At 45.6% G+C, this 21,398-nt stretch overlaps 1 protein-coding gene across 1 annotated transcript in view; it reads right to left on the reverse strand.

The window, feature by feature from the left end:
* Nucleotides 1–21,398, reverse strand: part of LOC138800823 (sodium channel protein type 2 subunit alpha-like) — a 153,672-nt gene that overhangs the window by 98,454 nt on the left and 33,820 nt on the right. The gene's annotated exons all lie outside the window — the stretch shown is intronic.

Here is a 21,398-nt window from a genome sequence, read left to right on the forward strand (position 1 = left end):
AGCCGGGGACGGCGCCATCTTGGAGCGGTCCCCGGCCGGCTTCAGAAACAGAGATCGCTCCTCCGGGATATCTTCCCGGGGGAGCGATCTCCGCCACTAGACACCAGGGAAATGCTGCATCCAGTAATCGGATGCAGCTGTCATGTTTGACAGCTGCATCTGATTACTGTATTAGCGGGCACGGCGATCGGACCGTGCCCGCTAATACCTGCGGTCCAGGGCTGCAAGTGGCACCCGGGACCGCCGCGGTTCAGAGCGGGGTCGCCGCGCGGCCCCGCTCTGAACTCCCTTACCGGCAATAGGGCGTAAATATACGCCCTATGTCGTTAAGGGGTTAACACTGCCAGCATTACAAAATAAGTTACAATGTTGCAGATACAGGATGCCAGGGACTTGTTTACATTAGCCATCTCAGAAGGGAGGGGGAGGAGGGGGAGATGGAGAGAAAAGCTCACACAGATTTTTTTTTTTGTCTTCAGCAGAAAGCAGCAGCTCAGAACTGGGTGAAGGAGACTGAATAGATAATAACAAGTGTGGAATAAATTGTTAATCTCACTATGGGCAGCAACATATGAAATGAAAAGTTACATAATGTAATACTATATTTGGCTATGTTCACACTACGTAAAAAAACACGGCCGTATTTCATAACAACGGCCGTTATTTGCAAAAAATACGGCCATTGTTATGAATTACGGCCGTGTTTTTTACGTAGTGTGAACCCCGCCTTATACTAGAATACAATACTATGACACACTGCACCCCTAAATATAATACAGCTGCACACTGCCCCCCTAAATACATCTGCACTCTGCACCCCTGAATATAATACAGCTGCACACTGCACCCCCGAATATAATATAGCTGCACACTGCCCCCCTGAATATAATACAGCTGCACACTGCCCCCCTGAATATAATACAGCTGCACACTGCCCCCCTGAATATAATACAGCTGCACACTGCACTGCTATTAGCTATACATAATGCCCCTTGTCAAAAATAATTCTACATACACATTGTGCAGCCATACACAATGCAATAGATAATTCTTTATAATGATTCAAAAGTCATGAAAATAACATCTAATTACGCCAGCCAGTAATAGGTATCTTTTAGGCAATACCCGGTACATGGCCGCCATCTTGAAAGTCACCATTTTGGATCAGAAGCAAGTTATTTCAATGGGAAAGTGATCAAATTATGTGTTAATATTTGTCTCAGCCAAACTACAGTATTATATTGATCAGTTTGAGCACTTAAAGGGGTACTCCAGAGAAAAAAAAGGCTCCAAATCAACTGGTGTTGGAAAGTTATACAGATTTGTAAATTACTTTAATTAAAAAATCTCAAGTCTTTCAGTATTTATTAGCTGCTGTATGCCCTGCAGTAAGTGATGTATTCTTTCCAGTCTGACATAGTGCTCTGCTGTCAAGAAATGCAAAAAGTAGTCATGAAGTTAGTACTGAGGAAAACTATAGTTAACATTGCAAAAAATGAGCCATCACACAGCTCCATTCTAGGAAAAATAAAAAAGTTATAGGGGTTACCATCTAAAACTTATAATATAGACTATAAAACGTATATACAGCATATATATATATATATATATATATATATATATATATATAAAATTGTCCTTGTCCTTAGAGGGTTAATAAATTGATTAAACCTATGCATATACCAAAGACATATAATAATATCCTAAAGGGATATAAAACTAGTAATATACATGGATGACTATATATCATATCACTGCACTTTGTCTACTCATTGTTAGGCTATGTTCACACTACGTATATTTTCGGTCGTAGTGCGAACCGCGAATATACGCACATAGTTTTGAGGTTGATGTGTACGCTTGAAAGTATACGATATACGGCCGCACAATGCACACTACGTATGAACTTACGACCGGATCGTATACGGCGCAGTGAAAAATGAACAAGACCATTGTTTGAGGACAGAAATGTTGAAACTCACGGCCGTGGATTACCATGCGGTCCCGTACGGAGTACTTATTCCAGCCAAATTGAACTTGATTTTTCGATCCAAAAGATTCTGTGTGTTTTATGGGTCTGGGCGAAGATTTCCAAGTAAATGACCTGTTTCAGATCGCTTCGAAACAAGCTAGGGAAGCATAACTGTACTACGGGCGTATGTTCGCGGTTCGTACGCATCCGGCCGCATGTCGATTTTTCTCACGCTCGTAGTTTCAGCCGCACATGTACGGCGGCGTACGAAATGCGGCCGGAATTTACGTAGTGTGAACATAGCCTTAAACTGTAAGCAAAGCAACAAGTCAAATAGCTGAATAAAAATTCAGAAGCAAAAGTAATAACATTGCACAAAGCAGCACAGTCATCACCTGTGTCTCTATAGAGCAGTGATAGTGCAAATAGGTAATGTGGAAGCCAGTTTACTGGGTGATTCCTGTTATATCAATTGGAAAAGACCTTGAAATGTCTTCTGGATGTGTCACTCTATGTTAACAGGGCGCCATCTGGTGTCAGAATTCAATAAAGCAACACTAACCTTCTATCTATCTATCTATCTACTGTATCTATCTACCTACCTATAACCCGTTATATGAAAAATCTGAAAATGCATTGTGGTTTGATACATGATCGGTGCTGGGGCTCCCACTAGTCTTATTTTTGCACGCTTTTACATGTGGATTTACACTAACATACAGTATGGTATCTTGTTTGAGCAATGGAGGGCAGTGGGGCTGGTGCCATACAGGTAATAATGTTTCAATAATTTTTATTAAAGTTTTCACATTTTTTCATTGCATACAAATAATGACAATAAAAGGTAGCAAGGCATGTAAAGTAGCATACAAAGAATTGGTGTAACATGCTTAAAGATATGTTGAGAAGTAGCTAGCATCAAAGGTTAGAGTACAAAAACTAGTGTTATAGCATACACTAACTAAGGTATGAAGCCGAAGTGGTCTACTGATAAAGTTGCTACATGAATTGTGTATCCGCAGGTGGGTTGTTCATAAGATCCGAACTAGCTATATAGAAGGCTATGTGCTGTTTTATGTGCGGTCGGTTGGCAGAGAGTCCACAACAGAGCTGGGTAATAAATCCCGTTCCTCGGAGAACAGCGCCGGCAGGCAGAGGTCAGAAAGTAAACGCTGTATGTCGGGAGCCGCGATCGGCGAGAAAGGAGGCATCTGGAACGGGGCAGTAGATGGGGATAAAAAGTACTGTCCCTGCGGCTGTGTGAACTGCTGTCGCTGTGTTAATTCATCTGAAGTCTGCCGTCTCGCTGTAGCCGCGGCGCCTCGTCTCTTTTTCTTTTTGGGTTGCTGAGGGGGTATCTGCTTACCCTGAGTGCTTTGCTGAGGCCAGCTGTATGTCTCTGCAGGCGGGGGAGTCCACCACGGAGCTGCCTCGTTGGGGAAGAAACGGACCCTCTGCCAGTGAGGAAGAGAGCCGGCGCCATCTTGTCACGCTCCGGCCGCGGGAAGAGAGTTCTGAGTCTTCCACTGTGCTGCCGTGAAAGCCTTCTTTGAAGTCATCCTCATGTCGAGAAGGGGTCTGGGAGAATCGAGAGACCCCCAGGAGATAATCAAAGTGCAAAGTCTCTGTAGAAGTAGCTATATTACCGCTGTATGTGCAGGAGCTCAGCGGCATGCGACCTTCTTCTCCAACAGCAAACCACGCCCCCCGCCATACAGGTAATAATATGGATAACTGTTATGGGAAGTTATAAGCACTTGACAAAGGGGGTTGTCCCCGAAACGGACGTAGCGTACTGATTGACGTCATTCATCTATCGAGAGAGTGAGAGTCTCTAAGGACTGAGGATACCGTTCAGCACTGCGGCTGCGGTGCGAAGATTGGATACCGTCCTGTTCCCTGTGGTGACTTACTTTATTTTTGTGTTCATTATATTCATGTGAATAATTTTTCTAAATACAAGAAGAGAATTTATCTGCAACTGAGGGTTGTTTGTCCTTTTATGTGTGAATACGTTTGGATTGGATACCAAGTGGGGCATCTTTGTTGCAGGACTTAGTCACACAGTGTGATTTGGCACAAGCTCTTATACGCTTTTGTGCATGGGATGTTATCTGGGCCATTGAGTGGGCTTGGTTTGTTTAACAATAGTGATAATTCTGGTTCCGGGTCTATTAACTTACCATCTGTTTGAGAGGAATAGTCCACCTCAAAGTTCCTGCAGTGGCAAAACCACATGTCCAACACGCACTGTGGAGTTTACGATCACCTTGTGGATCAATAATTAGGATTTGTAAAATGTAATGCTTAGTACACACATTAAGGCACAGGTTTTAAACTCATGGTCCCCAAGGTGGCATGACGGGAATTGTAATGTTGAAACAGCTAGGGTAAAATCAGCAGGATAGATGAATTAAGTTGACTAATTGAGTACTTCATTGGAATTTTTTCCCTGATCTCCCTGAGCTCAGTGATTGCAGTGATTTGTTTGTCTATTTTTCACTGCCCCTGTTAGCCAGAATCCTGCTCCACACTGATGAGGGGCAAATACCCAGAAACAACTGTCTGTGGATGGATTGCCATGTCGCTATACTCACAAAAGAGTGAGACTTTGACAATATGGGGCCTTCCTGGTGTTTCCCTATTTATGTTCCAATACTTACATCCGAGTAAGACTTAAGGGGCTACCGATCAGGGTGGTGTGGTGATCTCCCCATCTGGAGGCACCCCTTGGCAACAGGCTAGGGATATCTGGCTTTACCCATGTTCTGAGACTAGCAAGCGAGGCTCCACAGACTCCTTTTTTGGTTAGACAAATTAAACCTGCTGATAGCTCCCTAGTGGGCACGGGCACTGAGGATAAAGGAATGTCTCTTACTATCCTATATGGCGTAGATCCCTTGCTGTTAGTTGTGAGACCCTCTACACAGTAAAACGTTAGAAGCACTAAGGGCAGAGATTCCCCCCACACACAATAGCCCCGCCTGATATGGGGATCCCCCTCTCCATCGTCCCCTTCATTGATAATCAGTGGGGGGAGCAGACTGCCATGCAGAAGCGAGGCTACAGCACTGCACCTTCTAATGATTGTCAATGGAGGGGGCTGGCTGGGGGCAGGGCAGATAAGTGCTGGGTTGGGGTGTAGCCCCGCCCCCAGTGCTAATAACGTTTTACTGGGAAGAGAATTTTACAACTATGAGCACACAATCAATGGGCAGAAAGACCCTAACCGAGAAGCCCACCCTTTCTCCAATATTCTGCAGATCCTTCAAGTGTCCAACTCTCTGAGGGCACCTTAACGTGGGGAGTTGGTACATTCAGTTTGATCAAACCGACTGTTTTTTTATTTACTTTTAGCAATGGCTGTGTGCAAACTGCATAGTGTGAACAAGAGTTAATGTGCGGGCTTTAATTGTTTTCTATAGTGGATTCTGTCCTGCTCTGTGACTTCTCCTTGTCTACGGCGTGGGATGAGGTTATCTTTTGGCTAGTCCTCTCCTGAGAGGTTTAACACTGCATAGTGCTTGGTGTACATACTTGTGAGAAGGTTTGTAACAGTGTGCTGTATTGCGTCCTACCCATGCGGGGTACTGGCTAAGACTGACTACCTGGGGACCTGGCAAGGGCCAGGGCCCAGACAGGACTGCTGTGGAGAGCTGGGAAACACAAAGAGTAGGGTGGGCACCACCTACCGTCAAAATAATAATAAATGTGGGTGCAGCCGACTACCCCATATATGCAACAATGTAAATAGAGAGAGGGACAGGAGAAAAATGGGGCAAAAAAGTCAGGCGCACACCAGAAATGACTGCAGTAATAATGAACTTTATTGAAAACAGTCAAGAGTTAAAAACATCTAAAACCCCATAAGGTGAAAGAAACACTGCAGCACCTATAATAAAGGTGAACCGCACTGCTACAATGTTGCAGGCCAGATGGACCCACAGAAATGGGACTCAACCGGGGAATATAGAAATGGCACAAAATACAAAAGTACACATGCAATCCTGTATAATAAATGTATCATACCCACTTATTACGAGTGCTCAAAAAAGCCCGGCCTTCATCACCCACATACAGAATACTGAGGGAGTCCTGGTAACCTCCACCCCTGAAATACTACAAGTATTTTATTTCTACTATTCAAACCTATATAGTTCTAAATTGGAAGTCACTCCCAATCATATCAAGGACTTCCTGTCCTCTATATCCCTTCCTGTCCTAACTGCTGATGTCCGAGAAGCATTAGAGGCCCCACTGACTTTGGAAGAGCTAGAGGCTGCGGCTTCCTCTATCACCAATAACAGAGCACCGGGGATTGATGGGCTACCGAGGATTGATGGGCTACCGGCCGGGGGAGCTATTTAAAAAAGTCGGGGAGGTACTATGAGTCTATGAGGGAAGCAATATTAATAGTTCTACCCAAGCCCGAGAGAGATGTGTCCTTGCCGGGTTCTTATAGACCCATTTCTCTTTTATCAACAGACATTAAGATAGTGGCCAAGGCCATAGCTAATAGACTTTCTCTCTATATGAGTGCCCTGGTTCATCCCAATCAAACGGGTTTTATCCCAGCCAGGTCTACTGCCATGAATATTAGGCGTTTGTATGTTAATCTCCAGCTGCCCTTGGGGGATCCGGGGGGAAGGGCGGTGTGTTCACTCGATGCTGTTAAAGCTTTTGACAGCGTCGAGTGGACCTTTTTATGGGTGGTACTGGACAAAATGGGGTTTGGACCACAATTTGTCTCCTGGATCCAGTTGTTATACTCCTCTCCCTGTGCTCGTTTGAAGATAAATGGCGGTCTCTCGGCCAGATTTGACTGGCAGCAGGGTACACAGCAGGGGTGCCCTCTGTCGCCGTTGCTTTTTGCGATAGCCATAGAGCCGCTGGCATCTCTGATTCATGGTCACCCGGGTATTCGTGGTTTCACTAGAGGTCTCCAGGAGGAGAAAATTGCGTTATACGCAGATGATTTATTGCTATATCTAAATGACACTGATGCATCTCTTACCACGCCTATTATGCTCATTAATGATTTTGGTAGGTTCTCGGGACTATCCATCGGTGCTGCTGCCGCTAGATGTGGATGTAGAACACATGCCCGTCCTCCCCTTCCCTCTTAAGATTGTCACGGAATTCAAATACCTTGGGATCATGATCTCTAAGGACATTAGGGCTTACGAGAGACTGAATCTTACGCCGATCCTCTCTAAATTTCAAGCCAAATTGGGAGTGTGGCGTAAGCTCCCTTTGTCTGTGGTGGGACGCTCCAATCTGATAAAAATGGTATGGATGCCTCAATTGCTATATGTATTGCACAACTCCCCGATATGGATCCCGATTCGTTTTTTTCATAAAGTGCACAGTTTATTCAGAGACCTGATATGGGGTTCCCAGCGCCCTTGTATAAAGCTAGAGACCCTACAGAGAGCTAAAACGTCAGGAGGACTAGCAGTGCCCAATGCCATGATCTATTTTTTAGCCTCCCAGCTGCAGCACTTTAGAGGATGGAAGACTGACGTGCTAACTGACCCTACTTCCCAATTGTTGCAGGCCCATTTTGGTACGGAGCAGTTGTTTGAGGTCCTGGAGGCTAAACGTTTCTCCACAGCCGCAACAGAAATGCCTACAATTCAGTTTTATCATAGGGTCTGGTGGAAAGTTAGACATGTACGGGTTACCTGGAAGCTCTGCATACACCTCTATATGGGATACCCCCTGGTTAAGTGAGCTCTTTCTCCTAGAAGGGTTCACACCATGGCGGACACTTGGTCTTAGACGAAAAGAGCAGTTATACACGAATGGCCAGCTAAAAAGCTTCCAACAGCTGTGTGTGGAATTCCCTATCCCTAGGACACATTTTTATAAATATCTTCAGTTGCGCCACGCGTGTAACAGTGAGGGGGACATTCTATCTCAGGAGCGAGTTGTTATCCCGCCTATTCAGATAGTGGGTACGTCTGCATCCACGTCTGGTCTAATTTCCATATTATATATCCATTTACATGACAAATTCTTAGAGAAACACCCGTTGACCATTAAGTAGAAATGGGAGGCTGACTTGGGTCCCCTAGAGGATGAGTTGTGGAAGGAAATTCTAGAGATGACTCCCCAGTTGTCTGTGGGGGAGCAGCACCGACTGTCCCAACTGTACCTACTACACCGTGTTTATAGGACCCCCGAGTTTTTATTTAAAGTGGGGCTTCGCCCGGATGCCTTGTGTCCTTGGTGCCGGAGGGATGAGGGAGGGATCCTGCACATGTTCTGGCGGTGCCCAAAATTAATGAGGTACTGGCAGGATGTTGCTTCCACCATTTACAAAGTCTTTTCTGTTCACATTGAACAGTCTCCCTTAGTTTGTGTTTTGGGCTATGTGGAAGACTTAGTTTTACCTAACCCTGAAAAACTAGCTGTTGCTAGGATATTATATATGGCCAGAAAGTTGATAGCCCAGTCCTGGCTTGATCAGGACCCCCCAACATGTACAGCCTCTATAGCTAAAGTTAAAGGGGTATTCCAGGAAAAATCAATAAATTGCTAATGGAAAGGGTTAACCAAGGTTAACCCTTTCCTAATATACTTACCTGTCCTTTTTTGGCCCCCCAAGGAGATCTCCGGTCCGGTCACGTGATCTTCCAAGTTGCGACTCGCGGATCCTCTGTCCTTCCGGTCCGGTGACGTCACTATACCCGGCCGGCGTCCGCTCTCCGTCTCAGCAGCAGATGTCACACAACAGCACCCTGCAGGGACCCCTCACAGTAACCTGCTGTACAGTTAGCCGAGTGCTGATCCCCCAGCCCCCTTCTCCTATATCATTGCGATCCCCCCGGCCCCCTCCTTCCTGTAACATTGCCACCGCGATCCCCCCAGCCCTCTCCTTCCTGTATCATTCCGGCCCCCCTCCCTGTGTAATGATTGCGATACACAGCGCTGTTACAGCGCTGGACCCGATCTCGGCACTGCTATCCTCAGCTCAAGCTGCTATCCTCAGCTGACAGGCGCTCTGTGTGAGTGCAGGAGAGATTCCTTTCTTGCTCCGTACACAGCACCTGTCAGCTGAGTTGTATCAGGGCAATTGCTGTGTACGGAGCAAGAAAGGAATCTCTCCTGCACTCACACAGAGCGCCTGTCAGCTGAGGATAGCAGCTTGAGCTGAGGATAGCAGCGCCGAGATCGGGTCCAGCGCTGCAACACACTTACACCAGGGGGTGGGGGTGAGTGATCTGTGTTTCGCAATCATTACACAGGGAGGGGGGCCGGAATGATACAGGAAGGAGGGGGCTGGGGGGATCGTGGTGGCAATGATACAGGAAGGAGGGGGCTGGGGGGATCGTGGTGGCAATGATACAGGAAGGAGGGGGCTGGGGGGATCGCGGTGGCAATGATACAGGAAGGAGGGGGCTGGGGGGATTGCGGTGGCAATGATACAGGAAGGAGGGGGCTGGGGGGATCGCGGTGGAAATGTTACAGGAAGGAGGGGGCCGGGGGGATCGCAATGATATAGGAGAAGGGGGCCGGGGAATCAGCACCCGGCTAACTGTACAGCAGGTTACTGTGAGGGATCCCTGCAGGGTGCTGTTGTGTGACAGCTGCTGCTGAGACGGAGAGCGGACGCCGGCCGGGTATAGTGACGTCACCGGACCGGAAGGACAGAGGATCCGCGAGTCGCAACTTGGAAGATCACGTGACCGGACCGGAGATCTCCTTGGGGGGCCAAAAAAGGACAGGTAAGTATATTAGGAAAGGGTTAACCTTGGTTAACCCTTTGCATTAGCAATTTATTGATTTTTCCTGGAATACCCCTTTAACTGGCTCATTGCCAATGATAAATATGCCTATGAAAGGCGGGAGGCGATGAAGAAATTTGAAAAAATCTGGTCCCCCTGGCTGGATACCCCTGGTATGGCGCCATCGTCACTTACTAGAGGCAGGCTCTCTCCCTCAACGGCCACCTGAGCATCTCTCAGTGGGGGACTCCGTGGTGATGCCCCACTACTATTTTACTCTATATGTACCATTCCGGTTTCTCTAGTCATAATGAAAGACACAGAGTCCATTTACCTGTTTTACAATCTTTATTACGGTGTATTCCCTTTTACGGGGGGACGTTTTCCATGATATGTTGGATGTTGCCAATACGATTTTTGTACTGTTTGTTAAACTTTGTTTTGTGCAGGGTCTGGACTGCTGTGATGTCCTCCCCTGTGGTTGTGTGTTTCTAAAATGTAAAATTTTCAATAAACACTATTTGATCAAAAAAAAAAAAAGTATCATACCCACAAACAATGACACGTCCCCAAGTAGCAGACAAGAGAATCTTGTCTGCTACTGGGGGACGTGTTATTGTTTGTGGGTATGATACATTTATTATACAGGACCCCATGTGTACTTTTGTATTTTGTGTTATTTCTATATTCCCCGTTTGAGTCCCATTTCTGTGGGTCCATCTGGCCTGCAACATTTTAGCAGTGCGGTTCACCTTTATTATAGGTGCTGCAGTGTTTCTTTCCCCTTATGGGGTTTTAGATGTTTTTAACTCTTGACGGTTTTCAAAAAAGTTCATTATTACTGCAGTCATTTCTGGTGTGCGCCTGACTTTTATGCTGTGGAGAGCTATCTAATCTGCGTCCTTCCTCCACACCGTCCCAAAGAGAAGACCTTTGCTCCTCCCCCAACCATGGGACTAACTTCCTCTACAGTGTGTACGGTGCGCTGTGATTGAGTGAAAAGAGTGCAATAGAAGAACAAAGAGATGAGGTGATAGGAAAGAAGAAAGCAGAAATCCTACTGGTCTACAGATTCTGGTAACACATAAACACAATAACCCTTTGCGATCCTTCAGCTGTGCAGCTTCCACATACTAGTACACAGTACAGCGACATCTAGTGGCCAACTCTTAATACTACATTCATAATCATGAGACCACAAAAAGTACAGACTTTTGCAAAGGGTGTATGTAACAGTAACACCCCTAGTGGGACACCACAAGTACTTATCAGCTGCTGTATGTCCTGCAGCAAGTGGTGTATTCTCTCTAGTCTGAGACAGTGCTCTCTGCTGACACATCTGTCCATGTCAGGAACTGTCAGGAGCAGGAGAGGTTTTCTATGGGGATTTGCTCCTGCTCTGTACAGTTCCTGACAAGGACAGAGGTGGCAGCAGAGAGCACTGTGTCAGACTGGAGAGAATACAACACTGCAGGACATATAGCAGATGATAAGTACTAGAAGATTTGATCATTTTTAAGAGAATTAAATTAAAAATCTCTGGCACTTTCTGGCACCAGCTGATTTGAAAGAATAGTTTTTTTGTGACATACCCCTTTAAAGCATATTATGTAACACATATACAGAATATATATCTTCACACTATTCTTGACTTATAAAATAGTTATAGTTCAGTCATAGTCTAAAAATTCCTGATTATACTGTATATTCTATGTATAATAGGGAGATGACCACTGACCAACTGGAGAAAGACCTGGACCTGGATCTCAGCTTTCTAAAGACCTTGCAGGACCTGACAATGTAAGCAGATGTATTGTACTAATACACACAACCAGTGTTGTACCTACCATAAAAAAAAGATGCTGGTTGACCTCAAGGAGATCAACCAGAACACCGCAGAGACACCATCACGTGTCTCAACGTCAGTGTAGAACATTGCCCCCTGGGAAATCAAATATGCAACAGAACACTGCAGAGACACCATCACGTGTCTCGACGTCAGTGGACTAGCCAGACCTTCCTTAGGGAAGGAACAACCAAGCCAAGGAATGTCTCCAATCAAGGAAACCACCCAAGCAAGGTATCCATCCACAGACAGCTGTTTCAGGGTATTTGCCCCTCATCAGTGTGGAGTAGGTTTCTGACGTCAACCAGCATCTTTGCATGCACTTACTAGGCCAGAAACCTACTTCACACTGATGAGGGGCAAATACCCCGAAACAGCTGTCTGTGAATGGATACCTTGACCTTGCTTGGGTGATTTCCTTGATTGGAGACATTCCTAGGCTTGGTTGTTCCTTCCCGGAGGAAGGTCTGGCTAGTCCACTGACGTCGAGACACGTGATGGTGTCTCTGCAGTGTTCCTTTGCGTACCTACCATAGAGACAGGCCACGCAGCTGCTATGGGGCCCACAAGGAAGGAGGGCTCCATAGTACAGCGCTCAGAGCCGCTACCCTCCCTCCCCTTCTGGAACGGTGCTCACAAAGGCCGTCACGGCACTGCAATCTCCCAAACATCTTCCTAGACCGCACTCTCAGACCACCTTGCCTCCCCAGGATGGTGCTCAGAGCGGCTCCTCCCCTTCCCCCGGAGGGCCCTCAGAGCTGCCCTAACGGCACAGTAATCATCTCAGCCCCGTCCCATACTGCGCTCACACACCACCCCTTCTCTCGGACGGCGCTCAGAGCTTCTTGAGAGAGCTGCTTTAGGTACCGTCCTGGGGAGAAGGGGTAGTGTGTGAGCGCAGTCAAGAACAGGGCTGAGATGATTACTGTGCCATTAGGGCAGCTCTGAGGGCCTTCCGTGAAGGGGGAGAAGCCGCTCTCAGCACCGTCTTGGAAGGAGGGTGGGAGGGGCGTACCATTGAGGCACACCGTTCAGGACAGGGCTGAGATGATGCGTGTGTCGGGAGGCCGCCCTGCAGGGAGGAGCCTCTTAGCTCAGTTTTGGGGGGGGATGGGTCTCCCTCACATACACGACCCCTAGACACTAGGATTCATGGGGCCAATACAGTTTTTTTGTTAAGGGGCCCCATGAATCCTAGTTACGCCCCTTACACAACCCTTATAGATGACACAAGAATATAGATGTGTCCCTGCACCTAGTATGGGACTCATTCAGGGACAAGTAGCTGCCAATATAGGTTCTCAGAGACTAACACTGATCACCCATCCTTAGGACCCTTAGTAGTAGTGTTTGATCTATAGGGTGAGCTGCAATATCAGGGTTAGATGGTCCTATATACTATGAATGGTGGTCACTCTATACTGTACAATAATGGGTCACAATGCTCAGTCTCATGTATCATCAATATTCAAGATTAATCCCTATGTGATCACTAACACAAGTTTTTTTTCTGGGAGTCACTAAGGTAATTGTGGCTAGACTGAAGACTTTCAACTATTTTGCATAATTTATATAATTTTTCATTCATGATGTTCATGATGACGATAGAAAAAATTAGGAAAATTATGGCGCTATAGTGAAAATTGGCTTGGTCATTACAGGGTACATAAGCTTTCTTACCCTGTGGCCCTTATGTTACCCTGCAGCATCGGTGATGGTGTTATACAATGGTCACATCTGCTGTTCCAATGTATTTTAGATTTCTCTAGTAATCTTTGTGGTCTGCTACCCCCTCGGGTTATCTAGTAGTGGGATATTTGTAGTCAATAAAGGGGTTTTGCAGAGGGGGGGGGGGGAATTGTCAAATCATCTGGTTTCAGAAAGTTATAGAGATCTGTAAGTTATTCCAATTTTAAAAAAAACAAAAAAACACTCATACCTTTTAAGTATGCTGTATGTATACTGTATATTTACTTCTATTTAAAGTCTTCCAGTCTTCCAATACTTATCAGCTGCTGTATGTCCTGCAGGAAGTGGTATATTCTTTCCAGTCTGACACAGTGCTCTCTGCTGACACCTCTGTCCATGTCAGGAACTGTCCAGAGCAGCAGCAAATCCCCATAAAAATCCTCTCCTGCTCTGGACAGTTCCTGACATAGACAGAGGTGTCAGCAGAGAGCACTGTGTCAGACTGGAAAGAATACACCACTTCCCGTAGGACATACAGCAACTGATAAGTACTTGTAGGTTTAAAGTCCTTGTTGCTCCTCTTTATACTGTATGTTCTATGTACAATAGGAAAGACAGCTCTAAAAAGCTCATGATGGACACTAAGGAACTGAGAGAGGGGAAGCACCTGCCAGAGCTGACAATGTAAGCTGAGAGATTTATTAATACAGTGGTACCTTGGTTTAAGAGTAACTTGGTTTAAGAGCATTTTGGTTTAAGAGCTCTAAGTTTTTCAAAATTGTGACTTGGTTTAAGAGCATTGCTTTGGTTTAAGAGCTCCCTGTACTGGGTGGGAGCGTGAGTTGGGGAGGGGCATGGTCTGCATAGCGGGGTCTACAGCACTGCACTCTGATCCAGGAAGTCTCCCAAACCTTCCAAATCATAGCAGATCCACTTCAGGCTGGGGCTTACATCAGGGGACAGGACTGTGGAGGTAATCTTTCCATAGCTGTAACCCCTCTCTCCCCAGACAGAGAGTGCTGCATGTATGTGCCCACATCTGTCCTGCTCATTCCTTAATGCTCCCTGCAGTCTCTGTCAGCCCTTGTGTAGCCCTTTGTCAGCCCATATTCAGCTGTTTATGAATGTTTGTTTCATCTGTTTTACACGTTATTCAGAATAATAAATCATTATTTTTGGTCTGTGGAACCAATTGTCTGCATTTCTATGATTTCTTATGGGAAAATGTGCTTTGGTTTAAGAGTAGATTTGGATTACAAGCACGGCCCTGGAACGAATTATGCTCGTAATCCAAGGCACCACTGTATACAAAACCCTTATGAATGACATAACATGGGACTCATTCAGGGAGAAGTAGCTGCCAATATGGGTTCTCAGAGACTGTAACACTGATCGCCCATCCTTAGGACACTATCCCTTTTTATACCGTATGTTCTATGTGCAATAGGGACGAAACCGCAGAACAGCTGCTATGGGAGCTGGATTTAAAATGCAGCTCTATGAAGAAGACGATGCAGGAGATAGGGAAGCAAGCAAAGAAATTTATTATACTAATACAGAAATACCTCTATGTTCAAACACTTTGATATTCAAACTAAATTTCCCCCTGAAATTTAGTCAGGTTAAATTTTAACATATACCTTCTTATCTCATTTTTCTGTACTTTTGGCGAAGGTTCTAACTATCATTGATTGGTGGGTGTACCATATTTACACCACTGTTGTAATATTTTTGTTACATTGGTCCCAGCTCTCTGCAGTTCATTCACAAGGTCCCCCCGCGTGGTTCTGGGATTTTTGCTCACCGTTCTTGTGATCATTTTGACCCCTTGGGGTGAGATTTTGCATGGAGCCCCAGATCGAGGGAGATTATCAGTGGTCTTGTATGTCTTCCATTTTCTAATTATTGCTCCCACAGTTGATTTCTTCACTCCAAGCTGGTTGCCTATTGCAGATTCAGTCTTCCCAGCCTGGTGCAGGGCTACAATTTTGTTTCTGGTGTCCTTTGACAGCTCTTTGGTCTTCACCATAGTGGAGTTTGGAGTCTGACTGTTTGAGGGTGTGCACAGGTGTCTTTTTATACTGATAACAAGTTTAAACAGGTGCCATTACTACAGGTAATGAGTGGAGGAAAGAGGAGACTCTTAAAGAAGAAGTTACAGGTCTGTGAGAGCCAGAAATCTTGATTGTTTGTAGGTGACCAAATACTTATTTTCCACCATAATTTGCAAATAAATTCTTACAAAATCAGACAATGTGATTTTCGGGATTTGTTTTCTCATTTTGTCTCTTATAGTTGAGGTCTACCTATGATGTAAATTACAGACGCCTCTCATCTTTTTAAGTGGGAGAACTTGCACTATTGGTGACTGACTAAATACTTTTTTTCCCCACTGTATGTATACAAGAACTTTCTGCAGTCAAATTGATTTGACATGCTGGGTCTGTGTACTTTTTGATAGGAACCATTTAAAGGAAAAATGTTTTTCATTCAGATGAACTGGTTTCAGAAAATTATAAAGATTTGTAATTTACTTCTATTTAAAAATCCCCAGTCTTCCAGTAGTTATCAGCTGCTGTATGTCCTGCACAGTGCTCTCTGCTGCCACCTCTGTCCATGTCAGGAACTGTCCAGAGCAGGAGAAGTTTTCCATTGGGATTTGCTGATACTCTGGACAGTTCCTGACACGGACAGAGGTGGCATTATACAAACTCTCAATAGGCACACACTATTCAACTCACTATCATTCATACAATTGCACACTCTCATCATCCAAACAAAGTGCACACTCCCATCATCCACACACAGGGCACACTCCCATCATCCACACACAGGGCACACTCCCATCATCCCCACACAGGGCACACTCCCATCATCCACACACAGGGCACACTCCCATCATCCACACACAGGGCACACTCCCATCATCCACACACAGGGCACACTCCCATCATCCACACACAGGGCACACTCCCATCATCCACACACAGGGCACACTCCCATCATCCACACACAGGACACACTCCCATCATTCACACAAAGTACACACTCCCATCATCCACACACAATGCACACTCCCATCATCCACACACAATACACACTCCCATCATCCACACACAATGCGCACATTCCCATCATCCACACACAATGCACACTCCCATCATCCACACACACTGCACACTCCCATCATCCACACACAATGCACACTCCCATCATCCACACACAATGCGCACACTCCCATCTAGGGATGCACGATGCACCGAAATATCGATACTACTATCGATATTTCGGGCAAAAAAAACGTTCGATACCAGGATTTCCTGGTATCGAAACTTTAAGTTAAGCAGAGAACACGGTGGGCGGCTAGCTGAGCGCCGGCCGTGTTCTCTATGTGCCTCCCCCTGCCCCCTGCAGTCTCCTCCTCTTCTCTCCCTCCCTCCGCTCCCATTGGCGCCAATTTCAAATAGCCGGCACTTAGCTATTGCTAGTGCCGGCTATTTAAGTATATAGATGCTGCTGTCACACTGACAGCGGCATCTGACTCCTCCTGAGCCCGCTCCATATGCTGCAGGGGTCGGCTACTGTGTGTAACAGACCCCCGCTGCTGGTGTCTCTCTGATAACAGAGTCCGGCTCCGCCAGACTCTGTTATCAGAGAGATGATTTATGCGGAGGAGCCGGAGCTGCACGGAGAGCGGCTGGAGAGGGAGAGCGGGAGAGGAGGACGGAGGAGAAGGCTGGAGGGAGAGCGGGATGTCCGGGAGAGAGGACGGAGGAGAAGGCTGGAGGGAGAGCGGGATGTCCGGGAGAGGAGCCGGAGCTGCACAGAAGAGAGCGGGAGGTCACGGAGAGAGGAGGACGGAGAAGGCTGGAGGTGGGGAGGATGAAGAGGGAGAGCGGGGGTCTGTGCGATCCGGGGGAAGTGCAGCACATGTGAGGATCCAGCCGGCTGGCAGGTGGGGGAGGTGGCCGGGGCTGAGAGGAGCAGATAAGATCGGCTGTAGTGTGTGGGATCCTGTGTAACCTCCTCTTCTCTTCCTCCGCAATCTTGGTAACTGGTGCAGCAGAGCTGTCTTAGTGGTGGGTGGTGCAGGAGAGCTGTCTTAGTGATAGCTGATGTAGCAGAGCTGTCTTAGTGATATCGGATGTAGCAGAGCTGTCTTAGTGATATCGGATGTAGCAGAGCTTTCTTAGTGATAGCTGATGCAGCAGAGCTGTCTTAGTGATAGCTGATGCAGGAGAGCTGTCTTAGTGGTGGGTGGTGCAGGAGAGCTGTCTTAGTGGTGGGTGGTGCAGGAGAGCTGTCTTAGTGATAGCTGATGTAGCAGAGCTGTCTTAGTGATAGCTGATGTAGCAGAGCTGTCTTAGTGATATCGGATGTAGCAGAGCTGTCTTAGTGATATCGGATGTAGCAGAGCTGTCTTAGTGTTATCTGATGTAGCAGAGCTGTCTTAGTGATAGCTGATGTAGCAGAGCTGTCTTAGTGATAGCTGATGTAGCAGAGCTGTCTTAGTGATAGCTGATGTAGCAGAGCTGTCTTAGTGATAGCTGATGTAGCAGAGCTGTCTTAGTGATAGCTGATGCAGCAGAGCTGTCTTAGTGATAGCTGATGCAGCAGAGCTGTCTTAGTGATAGCTGATGCAGCAGAGCTGTCTTAGTGATAGCTGATGCAGCAGAGCTGTCTTAGTGATAGCTGATGCAGCAGAGCTGTCTTAGTGATAGCTGATGCAGCAGAGCTGTCTTAGTGATAGCTGATGTAGCAGAGCTGTCTTAGTGATAGCTGATGTAGCAGAGCTGTCTTAGTGATAGCTGATGTAGCAGAGCTGTCTTAGTGATAGCTGATGTAGCAGAGCTGTCTTAGTGATAGCTGATGTAGCAGAGCTGTCTTAGTGATAGCTGATGTAGCAGAGCTGTCTTAGTGATAGCTGATGTAGCAGAGCTGTCTTAGTGATAGCTGATGTAGCAGAGCTGTCTTAGTGATATCGGATGTAGCAGAGCTGTCTTAGTGATAGCTGATGTAGCAGAGCTGTCTTAGTGATAGCTGATGTAGCAGAGCTGTCTTAGTGATATCGGATGTAGCAGAGCTGTCTTAGTGATAGCTGATGTAGCAGAGCTGTCTTAGTGATAGCTGATGCAGCAGAGCTGTCTTAGTGATAGCTGATGTAGCAGAGCTGTCTTAGTGATAGCTGATGCAGCAGAGCTGTCTTAGTGATATCGGATGTAGCAGAGCTGTCTTAGTGATATCGGATGTAGCAGAGCTGTCTTAGTGATATCGGATGTAGCAGAGCTGTCTTAGTGTTATCTGATGTAGCAGAGCTGTCTTAGTGATAGCTGATGTAGCAGAGCTGTCTTAGTGATAGCTGATGTAGCAGAGCTGTCTTAGTGATAGCTGATGCAGCAGAGCTGTCTTAGTGATAGCTGATGCAGCAGAGCTGTCTTAGTGATAGCTGATGCAGCAGAGCTGTCTTAGTGATAGCTGATGCAGCAGAGCTGTCTTAGTGATAGCTGATGCAGCAGAGCTGTCTTAGTGATAGCTGATGCAGCAGAGCTGTCTTAGTGATAGCTGATGCAGCAGAGCTGTCTTAGTGATAGCTGATGCAGCAGAGCTGTCTTAGTGATAGCTGATGCAGCAGAGCTGTCTTAGTGATAGCTGATGCAGCAGAGCTGTCTTAGTGATAGCTGATGCAGCAGAGCTGTCTTAGTGATAGCTGATGCAGCAGAGCTGTCTTAGTGATAGCTGATGCAGCAGAGCTGTCTTAGTGATAGCTGATGCAGCAGAGCTGTCTTAGTGATAGCTGATGCAGCAGAGCTGTCTTAGTGATAGCTGATGCAGCAGAGCTGTCTTAGTGATAGCTGATGCAGCAGAGCTGTCTTAGACAGATATCACTAACTTTATTTTTAACACAATAAAATAAAAATAGGCCAAAAATTGGTATCACTGTAATAGTGCAGGGGTATTATATTTCTACCATTTTTTTTTTTTTCTTTTATACTTTACTAAGTATCGAACTGGTATTGAGTATCGAAATAAAAAAGTTAGTATCGGTATCGAACTCAAAATTCTGGTATCGTGACATCACTACTCCCATCATCCACACACAATGCGCACACTCCCATCATCCACACACAATGCGCACACTCCCATCATCCACACACAATGCGCACACTCCCATCATCCACACACAATGCGCACACTCCTGTCATCCACACGTTATACAAACTCTCAATAGGCATACACTATTCTACTCACTATCATTCATACAATTGGCAAAAAAAAAAATTAAACAAGTCATTTCAACTTACAAACATGAACATACATATATACATCTACTACTACTACTACTACTACTACTACTACTACTACTACTACTATCAGTGTCGTCAGAGATCCTAAATATGGTGCTGTGTTGGGATTCTTCACAGCCAGTGAGTCAGAAGCACAGAAAGAATGCCACCTTTGATGGTAGCTCTTCCCTGCACATGTGCGGTAACAAGCGGCATAACTATGCATATAAGAATATGCATAGTGGGGGGAAGACCAAGTGGGCTAGATGGGCCAAGGGGGGTGCTCCGGGTGGATGGCATTTAGCAAAAAGCTCTGTGGTCAGAAGGTAAACAGCTGCTGGGGTATATCAGCAGGTTCATTGGCCTGAACCTGGTAACAGTGCCGCTTTAAAAAAACTAAAAGTGACAATACTCACCTGTTCCAGTCCCTCCTGCTCTCTGCTGCTTCTTGTGACATGTTGTCCCCAGAAGATGTGCCCACTTAGATGGAGTGGGCAGTCTTTGCGTGGAAAAAACATGTGGAAAGAAGAGGTGGAGAATACACTGAGCTGTTGGAATGATAGCAGCAGGCAATCAGAGCAGGTCAGTATGGTTGATTTTTTATTTTTAAAACCAAATACAAAAATATTGAAAAAATTTGATCACATTAATGGCCCATGCTCACTTCAGTGGGAGCTGAGCTGCAGCAACCCTGTGCCACTGCCATCACTACACAGTGAATAGAGCATAGCTTCCAATCCCATTTAATTTATCTGTGCCAGAGCCATGGCTCACCCAGACAGTTCTTTCCCTAAATAAAACAATCTCTGGTTAAGGAACATTATTGACTCATTTTGTGCTTATTTAATGTTATACGGAGATTAGGAGACAAATGAAGGGTAAACTGAGAAATAGTTTTTATCTTTGCACGGACTTCCACCACAGATGGTGAGGCCTAGCATCTTCTTGGTCAGTCTGGTGAGGCCCAGGCATCATTTAAACTTTTAGGTGAGGCTCCAATAGAAAAAGTTTGAGAAGCACTGCTATAGAGATTGGTTATGAGTGTATAATGTCCAAAAGAAACTTCTTTAAAGGGGCACTCCAGCAAAAAACAGGTTTCAGAAAGTTACATAGATTTGTTATTTACTTGTATTTAAAAATCTCAAGTCTTCCAGTACTTATCAGCTGCTGTATGTCCTGTAGGAAGTGGTGTATTCTCTCAAGTGTGACACGTTGCTCTCTGTTGCCAACGCTGTCCATGTCAGGAACTGTCCAGAGCAGGAGGTTTTCTATGGGGATTTGCTGCTGCTCTGGGCAGTTCCTGACATGGACAGAGGTGGCAGCAGCACTGTGTCAGACTGGAAAAAATACACCACTTTATGCAGGGCAGACAGCAGCTGATAAAAACAGGAAGACTTGAGTTTTTTAAATAGAAATAAATTACAAATCTATATAACTTTTTGACAACAATTGATTTCAATGTAAAAAAAAAAATTCACTAATTTTCACTAGCATATGTGAAATTTATATTTTCAGGATACCCATATTGTCTAATGACCTTACAATGGTGGCTTTTATTGTACAATGACATGAGCTTATTAAGATTGCATTATTGTTGGATAACAACCCCACAGATGACATAAGGCAACAGAGACATATGTGCATGCATCATAAATATCAACTTTTTAAAATGTGAATAAAATGCAATATTATTCACCCACATCCCCTTGAAACAATGACAGAAGGAATGATTGTAGATGGAGCCAAAATTGTCCCATGTATATTAATTCCATGCTGCTAAATGACTGTATGTGTTAAAATAAAAATACTGAATGTACCCAAACCATTTGCAGACATATGCCCTGAATACGAGGACACCCTGTATCCACTGCCAAGAG

The sequence above is a fragment of the Dendropsophus ebraccatus genome, chromosome 9 (assembly GCF_027789765.1).
Source record: "Dendropsophus ebraccatus isolate aDenEbr1 chromosome 9, aDenEbr1.pat, whole genome shotgun sequence".
Taxonomy (NCBI): Eukaryota; Metazoa; Chordata; class Amphibia; order Anura; family Hylidae; genus Dendropsophus; species Dendropsophus ebraccatus.